General features: G+C 36.0%; 1 protein-coding gene across 3 annotated transcripts in view; it reads right to left on the bottom strand.

The window, feature by feature from the left end:
- Positions 1–23803, bottom strand: part of ZFHX3 (zinc finger homeobox 3) — a 1230042-nt gene that overhangs the window by 838737 nt on the left and 367502 nt on the right. The gene's annotated exons all lie outside the window — the stretch shown is intronic.

The raw sequence follows: 23803 nt of genomic DNA on the forward strand, positions 1-23803 counted from the left end.
AGCTTAAACGCTGTTAATATAGAGAGAAATAGCAAGCAGCTAATACTTTTAATCCTATAACAAAGGGTGAAATCTAGGTCCTAATGAATCAGAGATTTGTCATTGACATCATTAGGACCAAGGGACCAATGTATGTTACCTAAAATCCCATACTAAAATCCTAAAATATTACACAGTATTGCAAACACACTTTATACAATGGCTACACCTACATTACGAGTTTTCTCTGCAAAAAAAATCCAAATAAGGAACTCATTTGCATGAGTTGTAATCTCATTTGCATATTTTCTGTCAATCTGGTTTTGTGCTGGGTTTTTTGCACAAAAACAAGCAGTGTGGACGGGGGGGTTGCGCAAAAACCCTCATTTGCATATTTTTTGCCGAGAAAACTCATAGTGTAGATGTAGCCAATGTGTTTGTAATACTGTGTAGCACGGGATTTTAGGTTATATATATTTTAGGATTCATGATGCACAATACCCTGTATTTGCACCAACAAACCACAGCTAAATCAACGGGAATGGTGTCTAGACAGCAAATGGGTTTTAACCATACTCCAAATTATTTCCTTATCTTTCAGTACTTGGACTTCAGCACTTCTTGTTACTAACAGAATTTATTCTTTATATTTGAGTAGCTCCCAGAGGCCACTAACCCAGACGGTGCCCTTTTGTGCTACACACTGTACATACACATTGCAAGAGACAACTCTTTGTCCCTGCCTCAGAGCTCACAACCTAAACAGCAAGACAGAGAAAGGTTGGGAGGAGACATCTTGTATTACCCCAGGTTACACAGAAGGAGCTAGGCAGAGAGATATGTAAAAACTGGCTCTTGCACATGCAGAAAGTTGATGACAGAGCCAGGAACTCAACCCAGTTCATCTGACTACCAGACTAGTCCCTTAATCACCGGACCTTCCATCAACAAAATCTATGAGTGGAGCCCTAAATCCTCAAAATTGCCATGAGCTTAATTCTGGGTTCTATTCCTGGCTCTTCCATGGACTTTCTTTGAGATCAGAGGCAAATCATTTCATCTCTGAGCCTCTGTTTCCCCATTTCTTTGCAAAAGGGGAATAAGAAACTGAACTATAAAGGCTGTGTGAGGATTAATTCATTAATGTTTGTAAAATACCATGAAATCCTCTGGTGACAGATGCTAGGTATGTATTAGGTGTTACTGTCATTGTAAGCACCAATCTGGTTCCTCTCCACTATCAGTATTACTCTGATTTTTACAGTCCTCTTCATACAATATCCTTGGCATAATATGTTACCTTTTAGAACTAATAAGCCTTTCCCCAATAATTAATATTGAATGACTTTCCACTAATACTACTTGGTGGCATGTACACTGCATGATCTTAGTAAGTGCACTTGAGTAGAAGGATTTCTCCTTTGTGGACACAAAAAATTGATATTTAAAGAAGACAATACTTTTATGATAGCTGTTGAAGAAATAAAAGATAAAAGGACACGAGGTACTGTATTTCCTATGCTAAGTAGTAGTGGGGACTGCACTGTACATTTATTTTCAGATGAAATCTCAGTGTGAAAAACAACTAATTGCTGCAACAGTTTGCAAGCAAAATCCATTGCAAGTAGAGTAAGGTTAGTTAGTTTCGCTGCATACATCATAAAATAATTTCCATTTTGCAAGATTTGCCAGTGCCAAAGATATTCCAACCCCAATACCTATATGTGTACTACAACACTGGAAGAGCTACTGGTATCCTAATAAAAAAATCTATCCTTAAAAAGGAGAGCTGATTTTCAGGACAGTGGGAACAAAAGATTTATTATAGACTACATATGGGTGTATTTTATAAAGCATTAGTTCTCAACCTTTCCAGACCACTGTACCACTTTCAGAAATCTGATGTACTTTGCATACCCTCAAGTTTCACCTCACTTAAAAACTACTTACTAATAAAATCAGACACAGAAACACAGAAGTGTCCCAGCATACTGTTGCTGAAAAAATTGCTTACCTTCTCACTTTTGCCATAGAAATACAAAATAAATCGATTGGAAAATAAATATTATACTTCGAATTCAGTGTATTGTATATAGAGCCATATAAACAAGTAATTGTCTGCATGAAATTTTAGTTTGTACTGACTCTGCTAGTTCTTTTAATGTAGCCTGTTGTAAAACTTAGCAACTGCCCAGATGAGCAGATGTAACCCCTGTGGGAGATCTGTGTGCCCCTCCCCCCCTCGGGATACATATCCTCCTGGTGGAGAAAGAGTGTTGCAAAACCTTTGGGGCAGAAACAAGCTCTCCAATAAGATGCTGCTGCTTTGCTCCTTGGCCAGAATTTGACCATAAATGGCCAGCAGGGAACCCACAGGATGCAGGGATACTGTTTGCTGAGGAAAAGCTGATATGGCCAGGTCTAGAGAGAGCTGCCCACCACCTCTGTCAAAGGGGCATGCCGGAGAAGGGAGGAACATGACGGAGGAGCAGAGTTCCACTATATCTACTCTCCACTTTCATATGGTCCAGTCAGTTCACCTAAGTACCTCTCTCATCTCAACCACCTCTTTTCTGAGCTGCATATCTGAAGTTCTTCCTGTACACCACAAATAGTGTAATACTATGGCAGCTTCCCCTGCACACAAAGTCACACTTATACCTACTTTCCTCCTACACCCCAGGCCCTCTTCTCTCCGTTGTGCCATGGCAAAATTTGGAATTTGACAAGGATAGATGAAGGCATTCCAAGGCCCTAGGCATCCCATGAACTGGGGCCCCAGGGCTCTACAGTGATATCTCCACTGCAGCAATGTGCCCCATTTTGGAATAGCACGGAAGCCTCCCTTGCAGAAGTGAAGGGGAAGCATGGGGGAAGCTAGGATGGATGGTTCAGGCTTGCTCCACTCCTCTTCTTTTGTCACAGAGTCCTTGGAGAAGGTCCAGAGAGGAGCAACAAAAATGATTGAAGGTCTAGAGAACATGAGCTATGAGGGAAGACTGAAGGAATTAGAAAAACAGACGCAGTCTCACCAATACACTCCTTCATATTGCCCAACAGAAAGAACGACCAGAATACTGGAAGCACTAAGATAATATTATTTAATTACCTTAAGCCACTGGCAAGTTTTTGAAAAATCGCTACTATACCTGATATGCTATCTGCACCTGGTGCGAAAGACTTCCCACCTTAGAGAGCCCACTAAGACCAAATGAAGAATTAGCTTATTAATGCAGAAGACTCCAAAGGACCTTCCCTCTAGACCAGTGGGCATTGGGCCAGTTGTGAAAGTGACACATTTGGTCTCAAGGAGACTAAGCTACACCGCTTACAAAGCCCTGCCTGCAGCCACCCTTTGGAGCCATGGAGCCATCAGAGCAGGCTATTCATTTCCTTGTTCAGAGGAAGGCAAGATGCAGAGAGAGGAACAAAAGAGAAAATGGGGGGAAGAAAGGGAGAAATTAAAATAAAGGCACAAAAAGCTCTTCTGCGAATTCTTGCATGCAGCTCAGGAGCATGCAAAGCACTAGGTTTTCAGATATGTTGTAACAATTAATGACACAAAAAGTCCATTTTGCGCAAATAATTCCAGTAAAATCATCTTCAGGCAACATATTGCAAGACACTATGACACACAAAATGTGCAAAAGAAGAGGTGAAAGTCAAAGGAGTTTCCTGAGCTTCTTATGGCTCCTAGTGGACAACAAAACCACACCTATCTAAATTAGCTCAGTCACAGGATCAGTGAGCTATCACTGCTGTTAACACTGTATATTTCTAAACCTTGGAGAGTGCTGTGTGGCATGGGATGAGAGCCAGAGCACAGACAAAAAAATTGCCTCTTCCTTCTCCTTTCACCAGAATCTAGCATAGTGTGAAATTTGGTTTGAAGAAAAAAAGCCAAACTTCTAACAACAAAATCACTTCGACAAAATCATTCTTCCACCTATTTATTATAAAGAACTGATCTACTCTAATGTGCTAAACATTGTGTCAGTGTTTATCTTCACCAATGGATCCAAAGTAGTAAAAATAAATTTAGGTCAAATGATTAAAAGAAAAAGGATTTTAAACCAACAATTTTAAAGTTCTAATTGTTTGCTTATTGACATCAATTTACATGGAGCCACTTAGTGAATAAAGGTTTTCACAGTACATGGCACTTCTTTATGTCAGTTTTTAGCCATCATGTCACAGCCTGGCTTGAAAAGAAGAAATGCTGAAAACTCGTAGGCCAGAAATGAACAGCCTATTAAGATCTGAAAAGCTGTCATCCCCACTGAAAAGACTTGCGTCAGGCACTGAGGATATATTTTAAACCGCCTGTCCGCAAGAAAACTTTAATAATGCAGCCTTGCTCTAATGTCTTGTGAGAGGAGAGGCAATTTTACTTCTTCTATTAACCCAACGTGATTACAATGGCTTATTTCATGGAATATTAAGTTCAAATTCTGCTCCCTGGGAGGACAATAAAAAAAAAAAAGAATGTGCTTATGACATTGCCCGAAATAGCCACAAGGACCGCAACTCCTTGGTGCTGCTTTTAATGCATCCAAGCAGTAATATACCTTAATTTGCTAATGGTTAGATAAATGAGTAACAAAATAATAAAATACAAAAATATCAACATGGAAAGCAAATGTTTATCTTTAACAAAGATTAAAACAACAAAAGCCTGTTTTCATAAAGATTGCGGTGAGCTTTCTTTCCCTCTTCCCCAATTCAAGGAAAAAATAAACTCCTTGTATTGGACTGGCTTTTGCCATGAGGCAGTAATAAGCAAAGCATTTTGTGCTGAGACCACAGCTGAGATGGCTTTGTGCAAATGGAACTGTTAATAACTGCCTGGAAGCAACAAACAATTTCAAAACTACCTGAACTATCTATGTCTGTACACTCAGAAACAGTTCAGACTGGGCTTCCGTTGGAGCCATTCTGTCAGCATCCACACTAACGGGACATAGTATGTGCCCTGGAATTCCTGCAGTCCCACTGTGCCTCCCTGAACTGCTCCAAAGGTTCCGACTGTAAACAACGATGCTGAAGAGCAGCTGTCTTTAACTGGCTGACAAACTAACTCACTCCCTTAATTTTTAATTGTAGACTGACACTATTTTGAATGTTTTAAATTAAAACTATCATTTACAAATAAGTCAACAGGCATGAAAGGATGAAGGTTACTTGCGCACTCCTCTCTGAATAGCCATGGTCAACATGACAAACTGTGCAGCCCAAAGGCTATTCATTTACCAGTGACTCCTTTCTTCTAGCCCTTCAAGGTAAAAGCAGAAAGTGAAGCTCCTTCCCTAGTTCTCATGGACAGAAAATTACCCTTTTCTCTTACATACATACAGACCGAATGCCGGATGATAAAGTGATGGAAATTGGACAGTTAGCTTTAATGACTTTAATCTCTGCCATTCACAATATAAAAAAAGCCCTCTCTCGCCATCTGGGGCTTCCATAAACAATACTAATGCAGTGATATGTTAGCCACATCTTGTTTAATTGTATTGTGTTTAGTACAGGGTGTTGCAGACAAATTAAACCAACCTTACACATGGGTAAAGAGTGAAAATAGGGCCAATGGACAACTATAAGCAAGCTTTTAGAATTTCACATAATAAATCTCTGCTGAAGAAAACTTGATCATATAAAATGAGATTTGTGTTTTAAAACTGAGTTAGAATGTACCTGCAAAAGTTATTTGCAGTGGCTTCTTTCTAACGTTCCCTTCCTATTTGCATACCTTTTCTGAAGAAATGTAAAGACTTATTTCATTTTTTATTGTATATATGCAAATTTCCTGTGAAAATATAAATAACTGCCATTAAACATAATGCCATAGGTCAACAAATCTATAACAAAGGGATAACGTTAAACAAATCATTAAAATTGCATGCACTGCACAGCTAAGAAAATGCATAAAAATAAAACAATATTTATTTTTTTCTCTAACAGCTCCCTGTTTTATTAGGCCCATGTTACAAAGCAATCTGATAAAAAGAAGTGAGGCTAAATGGCAAACAGCAAACATCCCAAATCGCAACCTGATGTATTTCCACAGCCCTGACCTTCAGATAAAAATCGTACAGAAATCTGCAAACCCACCAAATATGCAGCACCACATGCTTCAAGCATTTTTAGACACAACAGTCAGGAGCAAAAAAGAAACAAAGGTGTTGCTATTTTAACTAGTTAGCTTTTTCCTCCCTTACATTTGGCTAATTAGAATCATGTTTGTGCATTATACATGTGTTCATACGCACATACAAACACACAAATATAGGTGTTTTACATGACCACATATAGTAAGTATTCTGTATGAATATATGTGTGAGATTGTTTGCATATTATATATGAGAATATATTTCATCCATATATTATATGTACATTTAGAAAACTACTTCAAACAGCAAAAATTTATTGCACTGTGAAATTAGCTAAAATTATGACAACTGTAGGAAAAAAAATTATATGGACAAAATTTGGGTCTGGTGAAAGAATTCTTTGATGTCTGGATTCCAATTTAACCCCCGACTGAGTTCTAAGAATCAAATGAACAAAGTATATCATACACCCCAAGTCTGCCTGTCAGTGCTAGTCATCATTTTTTATTTTATTCTTTCCAGCCGCATGTATTTACAAGACCCTGTTCTGACATTTCCTCTCCCTTCTAAACGTACTGTGCGCACTCACTGGATACGGCTAGTTGCCAAATACATTTGCGACACAGTCCAACTCTGTATTTATTTATTCATTAAACAGATATATTTGTATCAACAAATATGCATCTCTGTGTCTTCTTTATATTCCCTTATACAGTCTTTACATATTCATGCTTTATGGGATAGCACTGCAGTATGCTGTATGGAGTATATTTACACAGAGAAAGAGATATGTACATATAAAATTAAAAATACATTTTCAGTAAAATTACTGCATGTACATATATATGCAAATACATATAAACTGTATATCTCTGAATATTACTAAATAAACCAAAGTGTGTACAGGAATAATATAAAGCATGCTTGCACATAAATTAACATTCACTATTATTGCATCAAGGTCTGTATGCCTATGATTACATTTGTGAATATCACCTATATTTTATAAACAGAAATAAAGATGAAATGTGTATAAATTGTACATACTATGTTGGATAAATGGTAAAATCTCTATCAACAGTATATATTTTGCATACAAAAATAACTTTACCTTGGGATAGGTCTGTTAAGAGGACCAAAATTCAGAATTTTTAAGGCAGTTATAAATGTTTAAAATGTTATTAATAAATCTAGGTTGTTCAAAGAATATTTTCAAATAACATAAAATATTTAGTCTTGTGCCCCCTCCCACCAAAATCATAAAAAGATAAGATTGATCACAAAATGTTTGAGGGATAATCAGCCATTTTTGCTAATATATTTTAATATTTATACACCTGACAAGCTGAATATAAACGATACATCATGATTTCCCATAATATATGGAATTTATACAATTAACTGAATGATCCCATGGCTTAAGGGCACACAAGGTGCAAACAATGTTACAATGTTTTGCTGATTATTGTTATAAATCTTATAAAACCATGAAGAAATTATAGGTTATCCTGTTTACAGCATTTCTTTTCAAAATTTCTTTTAAATAAAAAACCTGTATCTTTCCAGTTTATTTGCTTTGTGATCTAAAACATGCAGAGGTTTTAAAATATTTTATATTTTACCACATACATGGCTGAAACATACAGTGAAACTGAGAAATAATTTTGAATGTATTTCTCCGGGATATCTGCTCAGAATAAAATTAGGAAAGCGAACAGGTACTACCAGTTCCTCAACTCTTTTTAATTTTATTTTTTAAAGTTAAATGATTAAGAAATCTACCTAATTTTCATATATTCTTCACACATACACACAGATGTGTGAGTGTTTCTATAAAATAACATATAACTGCACATACAGAAGCATGTAAGGGCGTATGCAAACACACAGAACAATATTTTGAACACCACCTCTTAATCATGTAAGAAAAATTCAAAACATGAACTTAGCAGAATAAAATCCTATATTTAGAGAAAAATATACCACAATGTAGTTTGGATTTAATTTTTAATAGAAATATATCCTTGTAAATTAAAAATATCTTCAGAGATTTCTGTTCCTGATACACATATATGTATGCAGTGTGCAAATATACTTACAAATATAAATTCCTAAAAAAATGTTCCCAAATGTTTATAACGTTCTAGTGTTGTTTCAGTTATTTTGTGCATGTTTCATAAAAGACTGAGCCACAACATCTGAAATTTGAAACAGAAACAGTTCTGAGCTCTGCACTCAAAATCCTGGGGTTGTCCACCCGTTAGTAAAAAGGAACTGAATACTGCAGCTGCTTATCAAATCAGTTTTATGTTTCTGAAATGAGTTCCTGCTGCCAAGTCTGAATTTGTAGGCAGTAAGGAAAAAATATACTGTGCTAAGATTGATCTAGCCCAAAACAAAACCTCTGGAAACACATCTAAGTTACACTCTCTCTCTCAAAACGCTCTCTATATTTGTATGTATTATATATGCACGCACAAATGTGACACGCACATGCAATGTGCATTTGTGCACATATATCTTATATACATATAAACATATATATTACATTCCCAGATAGTCCCTACTCGGTTTAATATTTGTTTTGCCAAAAGCAGACTTTTACTTTGTCCTCTCTATTGTACTAATGATCACATTTCTAGCTGTTTGTTCCTGAACGCAAATATTTTCCAAACTAAAAACAATGAGATAGTTTTCTTTAAAATAGTTTACCTAATTTTTAGTGAGTCAATCAATAAACTGAGCTGATGAAGGAAAGGAGAAAGTCAGTATTGCTATTTACTGTACTTTTCCTCATTACTAGTACAATCTCCTGGTAAGTTATCCAGCACTCGTTTTATTCTTTATTACATATGAGGCCTGCTTAATGATTTCTCTCTAATAGGTACAAAACCCTCAGCTGGACAAAGAAATATAGAAACAAACAGAATTGTCTGTTTGCAATCATAACATTTTAAATGTTTGAAGCCAATCTGAAGGTGCTGAAATGTCAGCAATAGGAGTGGGAAATAGTGCTAAATATAAGCTCTGCTAACTTTATTTTTAATGATGACTTTAAAAAAGGGAGGGGATCAGCAGGGTGAATGTAAAAACTGTTAATCTTAAATTTCTACAAACCCAAGTGTCAGGGCAAGCATGTATGGCGCATCAAGCATAACAAGATGAAAACGAGGAGGTGCTGGCGAGTGGGAGGGGGGGTCCTAGACACTTGCTTTTCTTGAATCCCTCTGAATACATTTCACAATTCATCAGTTTTTGTCTTTCCTGCCACGAGTGAGGACAATCAGACCAGACACCCATTAGATTTTTCATGCAATTTTTTTTTCTTGTTCATGACATGTTGGCAGGGAGGATGGCAATTCTGAAATCTTACCAAATGAGAAAAATGTCAGAAACTGAACTGACAGCTAGTGGTTACTATGGTGATATGTGATATTGAAAAAATAAAATAAAGCTCAGTTAATTCAAAAGGAATCAAGTTTGGTATTTTTAAGCCACTTGATACTAAAGAAAACTTAATCCAGATATGGGGAGGTTATCTTGTTTTAGTTAACAAAAAAAATCATTTACTCGATTAATGATTAACAACTACCTATACCATAGATGGGAATAGTGAAGACAACTACAAAATAAAACCAGCTTTGATATAATTTTTTAAAAATTCTATATAGCAATTGTATTTCTAAATCACGGGTTATCGGAACAAACATTTTGTCTATAGAGGAGAACTACAATTTTCTTCTAATTCACAAAAGTTTCCTATTTTAGCTCAATATTCTAACTACAGTTTTGGGGAAATGGTAATTTCATTGAATGATAGGGATATATAAGCTTGAAGGTAAGAAAAGGTGCTAACTTGTATCTCTGATGAAAAACAGGACTATGCATTTGAGTTCCACAGGAACCCAAATATCTCAGTATTTGTGTATATATTTCATAAGGGTTTTTTTTTTATTCCTGAGAGAGCTACTTATGGGGCCAAAATAACGCGAGATCTGGTGTTCTCAAGATATTTTCAGCAGCCAGGAACTGAAATACCATGAGACCATCAGATCTCCTGTTATTACGGCTGCATTAATGGTTCCCTTAGGTATTAAAAAGAAGTCCATGAAAATCAAACACAAATATAAGAAGCAGAAATACAAATCTGAGAACATACAACCCCATCAGAAGCCCACAGCCTGTTTTGTGCATCTTCCAAACAAACACAAAGTGTAGTGGGGAAGGATGTGTAGGGGTTCTCTCATGCCTTAACAAATAAGAGTCATATATATATATATATATATATATTAAATAAATCAATACACACACACACACACACACACACACACACACACACACACACACACACACTAAAAAAATTCAAACATACTCTTTCCCCACTCCCCTTGGTTTAAATTTAGTGTACATTTTCTGACAGTACTTCAGGATGATTACTAGCCACAAATTAATTAGTAGCTTTAAGAGTTATTGTCATGGACAACATTTTATGAGCAAAACCTCTGAAATAAAACAGAAAAGCTTCCTACAGAAACACAGAGAAATACCACAGGTACTGCAATTGACGGTCAAAAGTGCATTTAGTAAAATGTGAGGTAGATTTTATGGAATTTTATATTTTTAAAATGTCCATCTTTATTTAACCTGCATATCATTAATATTTCTATATTTTTCCATTTGGAACACTGATTTCACATTACTGAACAATATTTTAAAGACATCAATTTTTGTCAGGATTACATGTAACACAAAACACAGGATTCTTATTTATGAACACTCAAATGGCATTAAATGGGGGAGAGGACGAAGACGGAGAAAGAAGACAGAGAGGAGGGAGAGGAAGAAGAAAAAGCTCAGAAAAATGAACCAGTGTATATTACAGGTTAGAAGAGCTTCTTACTAACTACTGGATAGACTACAATGCCATCTACTGGGAAAGGAAAGTTAAACTCTAGCTAAAAGCTCGTGTTTCAAAAGGCTGGAGAATTAACTGGAAAAATGCCCAATCCAACATTGTGCACTGAAGAAAGAAAAAATGTCATTGAAACATCAGATCTTTTATATAGTTCATTATGTTCTGTTTCTGAGATCTCCTCCCAGCATTTTCCTTCTTAATTTCAGCTCAAGCCTCTTTTCAACTCCCTCCAACTACTGCTGAGTAACAAGTTAACAACACCCAGAAAAATAATCACTAGCAGCAAGCGACCTTGGTGTCCCCCTCTGCACTCTTCAGTCTGATTTTTATAAGCAGCGTATGTCAGAATCTCCAGTGGAAGGGAGGAAAAAGGTATGAGAGAGGCTGTTCCCATATTTCAGGCATTGCTCCTTGACATCACATCACCATTTCTGATGCTTTGTGCAATGTATGTGATGTAATCCAATCTCTGAAAATTGCAGGGTACACTGAAAGTTTTGCACTAGATGACCACACAGTCTCTGCTCACATCCTTCACTGCATAGACTAACCCTTTTGGAAGTTACCTAACTCCTAGATGCATTTTACTTAGACCCAGACAGATTTCCAAGGATTTTCCGTAGCTGCTTTGAAGCACTATTAATTGTATTTGTTAATAATAATACTAATACATGGACTTTTCAAAAGCAACTGAGTAAGGGAGAAGCACAAGGCCCTTTGCTCATAAATGATGCAAGTACTTTTATCTCTCTCACCCTTTATTCTTTAGACTCAACTTGCACCCAGAGGCCATGACCAATATGGGTGCTGTGCACATGCATGGTAAGAGCAGACCCTGTCCAGAACAGCATGCAATCAAACCAGACAAAGCAAAGGATGTGGGAAAGACAAGAATGTCACCTTTGTATAGTGGGGAAGCTGAGACAGATCGATCAAGTGATTGGCTCATGTAATTGACACAGGTAATCTGGGGGAGAGCCAGGAACCGAATTAAAGACTCCCACATCTCAGTCCAGTATCTCCAACAGAAAGCCTGGGCCTACCCTTCCTTTAGCCTGGCAGGCAGGTGTCCTGGTGATTGTGAAGAGTGGCTGACCAAGAAACATGATGAAGGCGCAAAACCCTCCTCTCCTCCATGCAAGAATCACAGCTCTTCCTGCTGTTCCTGAAGGCCCCCCTTCCTTCCCTACAGGCTGATTCTTCTTTACTCCCTCTGACTAGAATCAGCAAAGGTGTGGTCACCATCAGCACTCTGGCCATGGATAGGGAAGGAGCAATATGGACCCCACATGTTTGAAGACTGAGGAGCTGGGATGGCCTGTGAGAGGCAACATGATATGATTGGTTCACTTGGCTTTACAGCAATTGTTGTTCACTGGCGGGGTCAGAGGTCAAAAAGGAGGTGGGAAGACCTCGTTTTGTTGGGCAGAGAAAAAGGGAAGTAGCAATAACAGAAAGGAAGCTAGGACATCAAGTGAGAGAAGGAGCAGAAACAAGTTGATTCATCTTCATTGTTTTAGGGGTTAAACCATCTTGCTATTGTACAAACAATAGGACCTTATTCTATCATCCATCTCTGTACAAAGATAGAATATGGATAAGGGCCCATATACGATGACTGTGTTTCTTATTTTGTAAAGGAAATATGGTTTCTCCTGGAATATATTTTACAGAAAACTTGCACCCAATGCATAGCAAAACTATTTCAGGAATATTTTCTACCTTACAATAGATGCTTCTATTCAAATTATATAAAAAAAGAATATTTATAAAATTGTATTTGCATCTCTTCCTACCATATAATAAACATTTGTGAAGAAACAAGAACCCTGAAGACTGTGTTTAAGGAGAGTGACTGTTCTGTGGCCAAAGTGAAAACAATATCCCAGAATCCAATCATATTAAAGCTAGTCAGTGAAAATCCTGCCTCTGATGAATTCAATGGGAGTTTTGCTGTTAACTTCACGGGGGCAAGGATTTCACCCTAGATCTTTAGACAAAAAGGTTCCCACTAAAGTTATCACAATTTCTACTCCTGAATTCATGTATTTGCTATATATCACTTATTCTGAAAGAACATAAAAGCAGATCTTATTCACATATGCAAGGAGAGGAAGCTTCTATGAAACAAAAGAATTCTCTTAAAAGTAAAAAAGTTGACAAAAAAATTCACTAGAAAAAATACAAAGCTGATACAGATTTCATTACACTAACACAAGCAAAGGAAGAGGAAATTACACATCTTACTTTTTGCAATTAAAAACAGAAATTATTTTGTTCAGTTTGTAAAATATAAAGGAGTCATAGTATATGAAAAGCAGATATTGTTTAAGGTATTAGAAATTTGGAGATGACCAATGGAAGAAATAAAACATACTGTATGTATTATAATACCAGCTATAAAACTTACCTTTAAAAACCTACACAAATACCTTTAATTTAATATAATGTAGGTTTATTTTAGCTCTGATTACCTGCCAGTAGCTCTGCCTTTCAAGTATCAAATCACGAGATTTGTGAAATGGATATATTTAAATACCTCTAGAAAAAAACCTACCCTATTTTTCCAGCAATTTTAAATATAAATATGTATTTCTGAAATTAGTTTAAACTGTCTTTTGTAATAATGTTACATTTGTAAATATCAAAGCACAATTGTTTGGACAGTTCTTATTGAACTTGAAAATACAACTTGCAGAAATTAACAGAAAATTATAATGAAAACCTGAGATGACTAATGCATCTTTCTTCTGCCCATTTATTTTCCAGGATATTTTTTACAAGATGTTACTATACTGTGTGACTTGCCCTGGAAAGAAGGGTTACAGTTTGGTGTCTGAAATTTTTAATTTCAAGACATTAGTATTCACTTGAGAGAATAAAAGAATAGCCAGGATTGAGAAGCAGCTGTTATTATTAATTATTATTATTATTATACATATTATTTATAGTTTATTAACACACAAATATGATAGTGGCTTATTGTACTGTGTGCTGCTCACACACTTAGGGTGACAAACTCCCTGCCCCAGCAACCTTACAATCAAACCATGGACCAGAGAGAACAAACAAAAGCTGGGGGAAGGAGAGGAAGAAGAGGAGTAATGGTTATGAGAGTATATGACCCACACAAACCTTGGGATGTAATTTGATGGTTCCAAATCATTTGAAAGCATACTTTAAAAATAAATAAGTGAGCTACCCAAATGTCTCTCTCAACTTAGCCATTGTTATTTTCACAGCATAGAGCCAGTGGTACCAGGTTACGGTATGTAATTCCAATGTCTTTTGTAGAGACTTTCTTTCTTTAAATGAGCTGGACCACACATACTCACTCATTCAGAAGAAGTCTATAGATGAGCTAGCCTCCAGTATTTTTAAAGTAACGGAGTTTGTGCAGCCTGCTGATATCTCAGAGAAACAACTATTTTCACATGTCATTCACATAATGGATGAGCTGCAGAGCAGAAAAGGGTTCTGAAAACTGTTCCGTTTATCACACTATATATGAAGATGCTTTGATACATGTATGCTCGCTTTCAAAAGCTGAGGTTCTTTTACCAGGACACTTTTGTACAGTAGCCCATATTGGTCACAAGGTAGAGTTTTGGTTTAATATTTTTTTTAAAGAAAGAAATGTATGTAAACAACCCCATTGACCAAACCGACAAAGTCTTGGATCCAACTAAGAGTTTGTATCGCTCAGGTATTTGATACCTCTTTTACCTAATAAAGCACTTGCTACTTTAGAAAAGCAAACTCAAAAGTTACATGTGAGCATACTGCTGTACACCATGCCTATTTATTCCCAATAAAAAAGCTGTCAAGTGTCGTGACAACAAGAAGCTGGTTTGCTTGTTCAATAAGATTGTGTGGTTTTCTTTCAGTTATCTACAGATATTATCAAAAAACAGTTTGAGGTCCAATTCTGATCTCACTTTTATTATTTTAAATTCATTTATTTCAATGAAATCCTTCCTGATCTGCACCAGTGTGAGATGAGAAGAATAACTTTTCACAATCTTCATTTCAGTGGCCAAAGTCTACCTGCATTTAAGTACCACCACCCCCACTCTTTTTAAGGCATGCTCTCAACCTCAATTTTTGCTAAAAATTCAAATTGACTTCAATGGGATTTCCATGTAGAGAATGTGGCTAAAATGTGATCAAGTGTGTCAAATCATACAGTCCAACCTCAGACAACATTGTCACTGATTTTAATAGTAGTACAGACTAAAAGCAGGCCTGCACTTGCAGGAGTTTGATATAAGTTCTCTTGGAAGGGTTAGGGCATAGCCAGAAGCTACCAAATTTGGACCTTTGCTTTTATCAGGTGCTGAAAGCAGCATCAAATATTCTTGTAATTGGCAAGGTTTCATTAATTTTAAAACTACTGAAAATACAAAGTGCTGTATTTTATTTTGTTTGTTCCCAACATTTATTGGAAGCTATTTTACATGCTAACACATTCAGGCCTGGTGGCACAAGATGACCATTGCCACTCTCAATGTTTTGTAGCCTCTTTACTTTCAACAATGCTGGAGTTTAGTGGGCGATGTCATGGGTGTGAAACAGCATGTTTTCTGTCAAAGACACTTTGAAGGGTTATTTAAACAAACTGAAAGTAAAAGACCAAACTCTATGAAAGTTGCACAGAAATATGATCGCGGAACTTTCCATTTAGGAAGAATTAAGCTTTGAAAGAGTTTTTCCATTGAAAAAGCTGTTTAATGATAGTTATGCAGGTGGCCCCTGGATTTATTGTTGGATTTCACTTTGGCTGCTATGGAGTTCCCGTGGGGACTATTATGTCAATAATTTCTAAGGCAACATTTTATTCCAGGTAACAGTAATTACATAAAAAGGAGAGCGTTTGGCTCTGGAAATACTAGGATACAATTCTGAATTGCCCACACCAAGAAAAGCAAAATGAAAAAAACATATTCTGTAGCCTTTCTATTCTTGCCACTTTCACCTCCAATTATATGCCCGTAAACATTTGTTAGACATCTCAGAACTTAACTTTCTTTGAAGGCACACAAAAGTTTGAATATTCAATTTCATTTGTAAACACGTTGCATGAGATTTAGCCCCAGAATTTCTATTACTCCAGGATGAGTTGCTGGGTTATATTCAGTGCAACTCTGAAAATGGCAGGGTATGGGCCTATTGTCCACTCTCCACACACAAAATCATCATCACTAACAGTTATGCCCTGTAGTCGTGACGTCTGGGAAATTCAGGGAAAAAAAGCTATGATCATTTTTGGCAAAGATAAAAATTAAAAAGAGTGTTTTTCAAATTTCCCCGGATACAGACTACAAATAATTAGTAAGTGAAGCAAGGGCAGAACATACAGATTCTGTCCAAACTACAGAGTTTAAGAGCTATACAAATTAAAGGACAGATTCTTTACAGATACTAAATTACATCAAGTCACTGATTTTATGAAGCCAAAAAAGATTTATTGCAATATATTAATGATCAAAATATCTAAAAATATACTGTAAGGTGACAATATTTTAACAATATTTTTAACAATGCCTCTAAAAGCAAATAAAGCTTGACGTAATCTCCTGAAAATAAAAACAATTGTCTCTTTAAAGATCTGCTTTGTGTTCCAGATATTAACTACATTTTACTGTAGCTAATGTTTATTTTATGTTTGCAGCATTTAATTTAAGCATTTGGTTAACAGAAAGCACAGGGATAGATGTCCAAACTCCCAGAATGGAAAGTTCACATTAGTGTCAGTTCAGGCTTGTCTGAGTCAGCGAAAACCCATGTGTCCGAAACGTATATTTACTTTTAACGCATCCTCGCTCCCTAAAACCACCAAATGTGGCCTGTACCTGAAATATTTTTCAGTAGTTTTAAGTGGATATAAAAAAACACAAGTCTAAAATAATTTGCAAATAGCTGTGACAGAAGCCTGGAAATACCGTTCTGGGATTAGAAGGAAGGGGCAGGAACATTTCAAAGTCTCAGAGACTCAACTGAAACATAAACTTTTGGGGAAAACATTGTGGGACATGGAGGTTGGTTTTGGTTTCTTTTGTAAATTTGAAAGATTATTAAAAACCTCTTAAACATCACGTTTGCTTTTGAATATTTTTCTTCTAATTGAACAAGTGTTAAACTGCATCAGGCTGTCACAGCTGTTACAATACATGAACCACACTTACAGTAACAGCTTTCGTTCCACATTTTTGTGGAGCAGTTTCCATAGCACTGTGATCAGGGTTTGCATATTTTTATACCACTTGCATATTGAAAATAAACTCTGATGTTTAGATTGCTTTCCCCCACTGCATCTGGCACTTACATGTCCTGAAAGACAAGCAGGCAACTATGGTTTCAGGCCAAACAGTCCCAGTATAACACCTTGTTTTATTTTTATAAAGTTATTTTTAACTTAAAAGAGTGACTAAATCATATATTAGAGGAGGAAGCTTTGAAATATACCATTTATCCAAACTGTCATCCATGAATTAAACATAAAGTCAATTTTTTCCATACACAACAATACACAATATATTCAAATATATATCAGGCAATAACAATATAAGTACGATGAACTATTGATCAATTAAATGTTCATGTCAAATAAAGAATTATGTAGAAAAATGTGTTCTGAAGTTAATGGAACTGTGCGCTTCTGATGCAAAAAGCACCTGTTTCTTTTGCTAAAGACTAATCACATTTCAGGATCAAAAGTGAATGTTTGCAAAAACTACCATGGCATAAAATTGGAACATTTATTTTCACGTGTATCTGAACATTTGCAACAGAAAGAAAATAACCTTTATTAAGCCTAAAAAGAACACACTGTGTATCAAAAGTATTCTTCGCATGATAATTACTTCTTCATGCGAACATGAGTTGGATTATTGCTTAGCAGAAAAAAATCAACTCCTACAAACACTTGTTTTGAGAACTACAAATCAGAACAATGTCTTGCTCATTGTCTTCTGTACAGGATTAGATCTTAATTGGTGGCAAATGTTTTACCTTGCCAAATCGCCAGAGTACACATGTTATTTAAACTGTGCTTCTTGGTGTGCAACCCCCCCTGTAAATGAGCAGATTCAAAATGAGTAAATTATATCAGTGCTTTTCACTTTAAATTTTAATAAGAAACAGAGATATCTTCTCTCTCTTTCTCTGTCCCTCCCTCTCTTCTAGGAACAGAAGGCTGCTGGAGAAAGGAATGAAAATCTGGAAAGAATTTGGGGTGGACTGGCCAACCCTCTTTCATTTCCTTCAGATGTTTACAATCTAGCACCTTTCTGAAGACAAAGATGGGAAAAAAGCTATTTTTTCCTTTGACTGAAGGGTGAGACAGGGGGGTATTAAAAACTGATCAATGTAATTTTTTTCTCAGAAGTATTTGCACATCTGTGAAATAACGTAATTTATGAAAAAAAATCTTTTATATGACATTCATGATTATAGCTTGATCTGGAGAATTATTCAAATATAAAATTAAATGCTGGAAAAACTAGCTGTGCTGTGGATGACTGAGCTTTTACCAGCTGTGCCTCAAACTTCTATAATTCTATTAAAAGTATATGTGAGCCTTTCCAAGTATGTCTGAATCTCTTTAAAAAGGAATGTTACATTTCCAAATGGCTTTATGATCACTTGCTTTTTGTTTTCCCTCGGTTATCATCCCAGTGGTTGGATAACGTTTTATCTGACTGTAAAAAAAATTAGGAATGTGTACCCACGGAACGTGCTCTATAAATTATATTGTGTTTTATTATCACCAGGCTTAGGAAAAAATTGGCTCTTGAGAAAGGTTAAAAACCTTTAAAGTGAATTCTCCTGTTTGGTTAAAATTACTTTTGATTTAATATGATCCATCTGTAATCTCTACCTGGCCTACCTCTCTCCCTTTCCTCCTACCTCCCCCTCCCTGGAAAAAGTCAAGTGCTACAGCCAACAGAATGGGCAGTGCGGAGAAGTACAAGAAGAAGCAAAATACAAGATAGTTTTCTGTCTAAATGGAACAAAGCTGCCAAAGTTTTGCTTCCTGTATTTAATACTATATCTCCATTTTTCGCTCTGCATGTGTTTCCTACTCAAACAAGAAATCTTGATTACTATACCTTCAAATAACAGTGCTACTGTTTTTTAAACAATTAATCCAATGGTCTGCAATGGAAACTGAATGTCATCTTATGCATTGTGTACTTACAACAAAATTGGAAAGCCTTATTTTCTTCTTAAGGTTACAAGGCAGTCTGCTTAATTCAAACTGAATCACACAGGACTGAATTGCCAACTAGCTTCACATAGATTGAACACAGGCACAAATTCAGAATAAAAAAATCAGTTTTAAGCTCACCCCTTGAATAATTATTTTAGTAAGGATGCTTTCCAGCTTTATTATATTTTAAAGGTTATAAGTAATGTAATCTTGAAACTACATGTAGTCTCACATGTACCTATCAAATATTTTGAATAGAAGAAAATAGACAATCCTAAAAATGTATTAAATGTTATGGTAAAGGGTACCAAAAAAGACCACATTAGCAAAAGATGGGCTCTACAGTTATAGTTTTACAAAACAGAAGCAATATAAGGGATAAGATATAGTTTCTGCTGCCTAAGACAGACGGACTTTAATAACACTTAACAGAATGATGCACATTAATGATCTCAGAAAGCACTTCTTATGCCTCATCCATCATGTGGAGCAGAGAATGAAGCCTTCGACAGCATTAGGAATTATTCTAGATCTTGTCAGTAATTCGCAGCTTCTCTGTAGTATCGTAACACAAATTTGTGTGTATGAGACACTGACCATTAATCTAAGGGCTTTTTTTTCCCACTCGCCACAGCGTGCGGAGAATGTATCAATTGTTTCATGGAGAAATTTTACATATGAAACCATACGAAACAAAACAGGGGAAAGAGCCCAAATATAGCTACAGCAATAAACAGATGGAATGAAAAAGAAAGATTTGTGATTAAAAGCAAAACCCATAATATTTCTGCATGCACAACTACAAACATCCTGAACAGGAGATAGTCAGAACATGCACTGATTTAAAAAGTTGTTTTAGTTTCCACACACAGACATTCTTACATTTAGTTTGGTAAGGGTGCTCGCCCCTTCTTTTATTTCAGTATAAAAAGAGATCTGCAGTTTCTTCTAAAAGATCATGCATTTTTATCCATAATAGCAAAATAAATTTCCATTGGAAACCCCTTATGATTGAACACACAATATCTTTTGGCAACATTTTCCTTAAGATAAATCTGCCATTCATGGCATGATGGTCACTTCAACTAGAATCGCTACTACAAAGAAAAATGTCCATAAATATTTGTACAACAAACTCCTTCTGGAAAAAAAATCCCTCTGAGTATACTCCAAATTGATTTCTATACATAGAGATTAAAGCTAGCTGGTTGTATGTAGTTTATGATAAATTAGCATTATCTGGCTTCCAAAAGTCACACACACACCCCCAAACAAATATACTTCTACATAGATATGATAGAATTCACAGCAACAAAAATGCTTGTCAGACAGAATGAGGTAAATTCTTTTCTAAAGGTGGAGGACCTGAACTGTCTCCAAAATGTAGCGAAGAACAAGGTTAATTTGAGCAAATACTAAGAAAAACAATATGAATAAGAATTTAGAATACTTCTAAGTTCTAATAGCATTCATTATTTTATGTTGGTTATATTTTATATTTCAAATAACAACTACTCAAAGGAACTGGGTTGTATCCAACAGATGCTGTGATTGCTGTGTAAATGTAGGATTACATCCACTCTATCATCTTCCTCAATAAAATGTAATAATTTTGGTTTTACTTATGTCCTTGTATATAAATAGCATGACAAATAAAGTCCTCAGTGCTTTGTTTAGAATTTTTTACTTGACAAATATTGGGAAAGTGATTGAATAGTCACAGGTAATAGGCACAAATTACAGATTATAAACTCATTGGAAAGTACAAACACCCATACAAGTCTGTTAACCCCCCTGACAAAACCTGGAAATTAGAAATCCAATAACTGAGCATCAATAGGGGCTGTAAGAGCTGGACAGATATTTAAACTGTGCATGATGCTCATATCATGAGTGAATGAAACATGGGTGAAAATTGAGGTTTTCACGAAATAATGAAGATTTGATGTTGCATCACAACACTTGTTCGAATGGCTCTGATTCATTCTCTACTCCTGTTTTGTAATCCCCAGAATGATATGAAATGTGTGTTTAGCTGTTTCACATTTCTTAACATGTTTGAAAAAATACAAAATAAAAACAACATGCAGATTAGGGGAGAGACTGTTCTAATACCATCTATATTATCAGCCTGTAGCTAGTGCTTTTAAAAACATGATTTTATTTTTAAAGTATGTCACACCAGCTATCTAGAGTACTTTTTCCATTTAGGTTTCATGGGCAAAATATACATAATGTTTGCCAATGCAAAATTATCTAAAAGCTTTAACTTTCACTTTTAGGTAATTAAACCACAAAGATACAGCCTCGCCCATAGCGACTATATGAACTTCTAGAAATGGGCAAAGAGAGGACAAGAAAAAAAAGTCTGTTTCAATTATTCTGATGTGTAACATGAAATGGCTAACAAAAGAACCTGGCATGAATATGTATGTTTATACAGTGCACTGCTGGTAAACATACCAAATAAAGTGCAATGGATTATGGTAAAAATAGTTTCTCCTTAACTCTCAATACATTTAATATGAGCTGGAAAACTAAATTTAACTAGAAACACATTTAACCCACAGAGCCTCTCTTTATAGTTCAGTACAAATGCAGCCAGATTTTGGTTTAAAAAAAAAAAACCCTAAACAAACAACAAAAATCCCCTAACCCTCTGCTGTCTCTCTGCAAGTCTGCAAGCTCTCTAGTGCTGAGATAAAGACCCAATCTCCTCATCAAACACCTCCGGGCTCGGCCATCTAATAGGAACAAATTGGCAATGACTGCCCAAGCAAGTAACACAGCCCCACTGATTTGTAGATTGATACTGATGCCTAATGATCCCCTTGGGCAGATCAATAGCAACAATCCTCATCCCTGCCTTTCTTCTTTATTGGCACAGAAGACTGAGGCAAAGAGAAAGCAGTACACATACATGCACAGCACTTGAGGTGCACAGAGAGAGAGAATAAGAATCCAGGTGTTCTTATGAGATATAAAGCTGTAAAGACGGATGAAAATGTCCCCTGAAAGGGCGGCCAAAGAGAAGAAGCAGTCATGCAACTTTATTTCTCATAAAAGATATAAATGGTCTTGGTATATCTCTGTCCTTTTACATGAATAGGAAGAGTAGCGGCTGAATTTGGGGACTTCAGCACCCAATACGCTCATGTTGTGCGCTGAAGCAACTTTCTACTGGCACCTTTGTTTGTGATATACAAGTTTAATGGTGGCTTTAAGTGACTGGCCTAACATTTCTACAGTAGTTCATGGAAAATTCAGATCACATGAATAATGAGATGAGCAGAACAAAAGCTAACATGTAGCAGAAGTGCATATAAGTCTTTGATTTTTATGAAAACTCAAGGAAGGTGCGAGAATTTAAGTATTGCAGAGGTCAAGTAGGATGTGATGACAGTCACCGTTATGGCCATAGGAATCTGGGCAAGTGGATCTCCGGCACATTGTTATAACAGGGTTCTACACCAGCCTTGCTTAACTTGTCTTTGCCTCTCCACTTTCAATTGTCGTGTTGTCTCTTAGAATTTCAGAATCTCTTGATTCTGATCAATCAGGCAATTTCTATGCAGTATCTTTATTCACACACACCCAGCAAGAATTATTTGTTTTCTTGTTTATTTAGTATACCAGTGAATACAATTATCCAATTAGTATATTCCTTTAAAGTCTCCAGTAATAATGAAGGAAAACTAATGGAGTTGCCATGGATTTTCTTTTTCAATGAATTAAATTTAGTGATATTCTGTGGACTTCTAAGTGGTCATTTATAGCATCAGGGTTATTGGCAAGCATCACAACCAGCACTAAGATTCTGTATGCCACTCACACCCACATTCCCTCCCCCCCTACATATACACAATAATTTTGAACGGACATCAGGTGTATCCTGATTATCAGGAAAACAAGCACATCTGCAGTCAAAAATGAGTTTCAATTCTATTAGAAAAGTTCAAAGTCTGCTGAATATTTTAATCACATTTTTTTCTTGTTCACATTTGAAATTCTCTCAGCCTTCAACTGTCTTTGCACTTTTCAGGGGTTATGTCCAAAACAGCAATAAGAATTAGAGAAAATAGTCACAATTTTTAAATCATAGTCAGACCCAAAACTAACTGCCTGAGAATCTGCTTTGTTCAGCAATCCGTGTGGTAGCGTTATGCTTTATAGCTGCTTTATTAAAATGTGGGGAGAGCAAAACAAAAGATAAAAATCAAATTTCATTGACTATAAATTGTTAAACCAACCCTCCAATGAAATATTTTCTTTTAATAACAAAAATGTCTTTTTGATCTTTTTGTATATTCACAATAAAAACAGACCCGCATTAGAAATCTCTGCCATTCCACCAACTGTATTTCATCAATGAAGAATCTTTTGACTCCTGCATGCTGCCTTTTTGAACAGGAGAAAGTTAAATTCTTGTCGTAAGGGGATTTAGCCAGATGCTCGAAACAGGCATGCACACCACAGATCCAGCACTGACCATTTTAAAATTTAAATCTCACACTAATGATCGGTATAATCATCGCAATCATCATCATCATAACAATAAAAAGATGCATCCTGTTAGCCCCTGACATC

This window comes from Pelodiscus sinensis, chromosome 12 (genome assembly GCF_049634645.1).
Source record: "Pelodiscus sinensis isolate JC-2024 chromosome 12, ASM4963464v1, whole genome shotgun sequence".
NCBI lineage: Eukaryota > Metazoa > Chordata > Testudines > Trionychidae > Pelodiscus > Pelodiscus sinensis.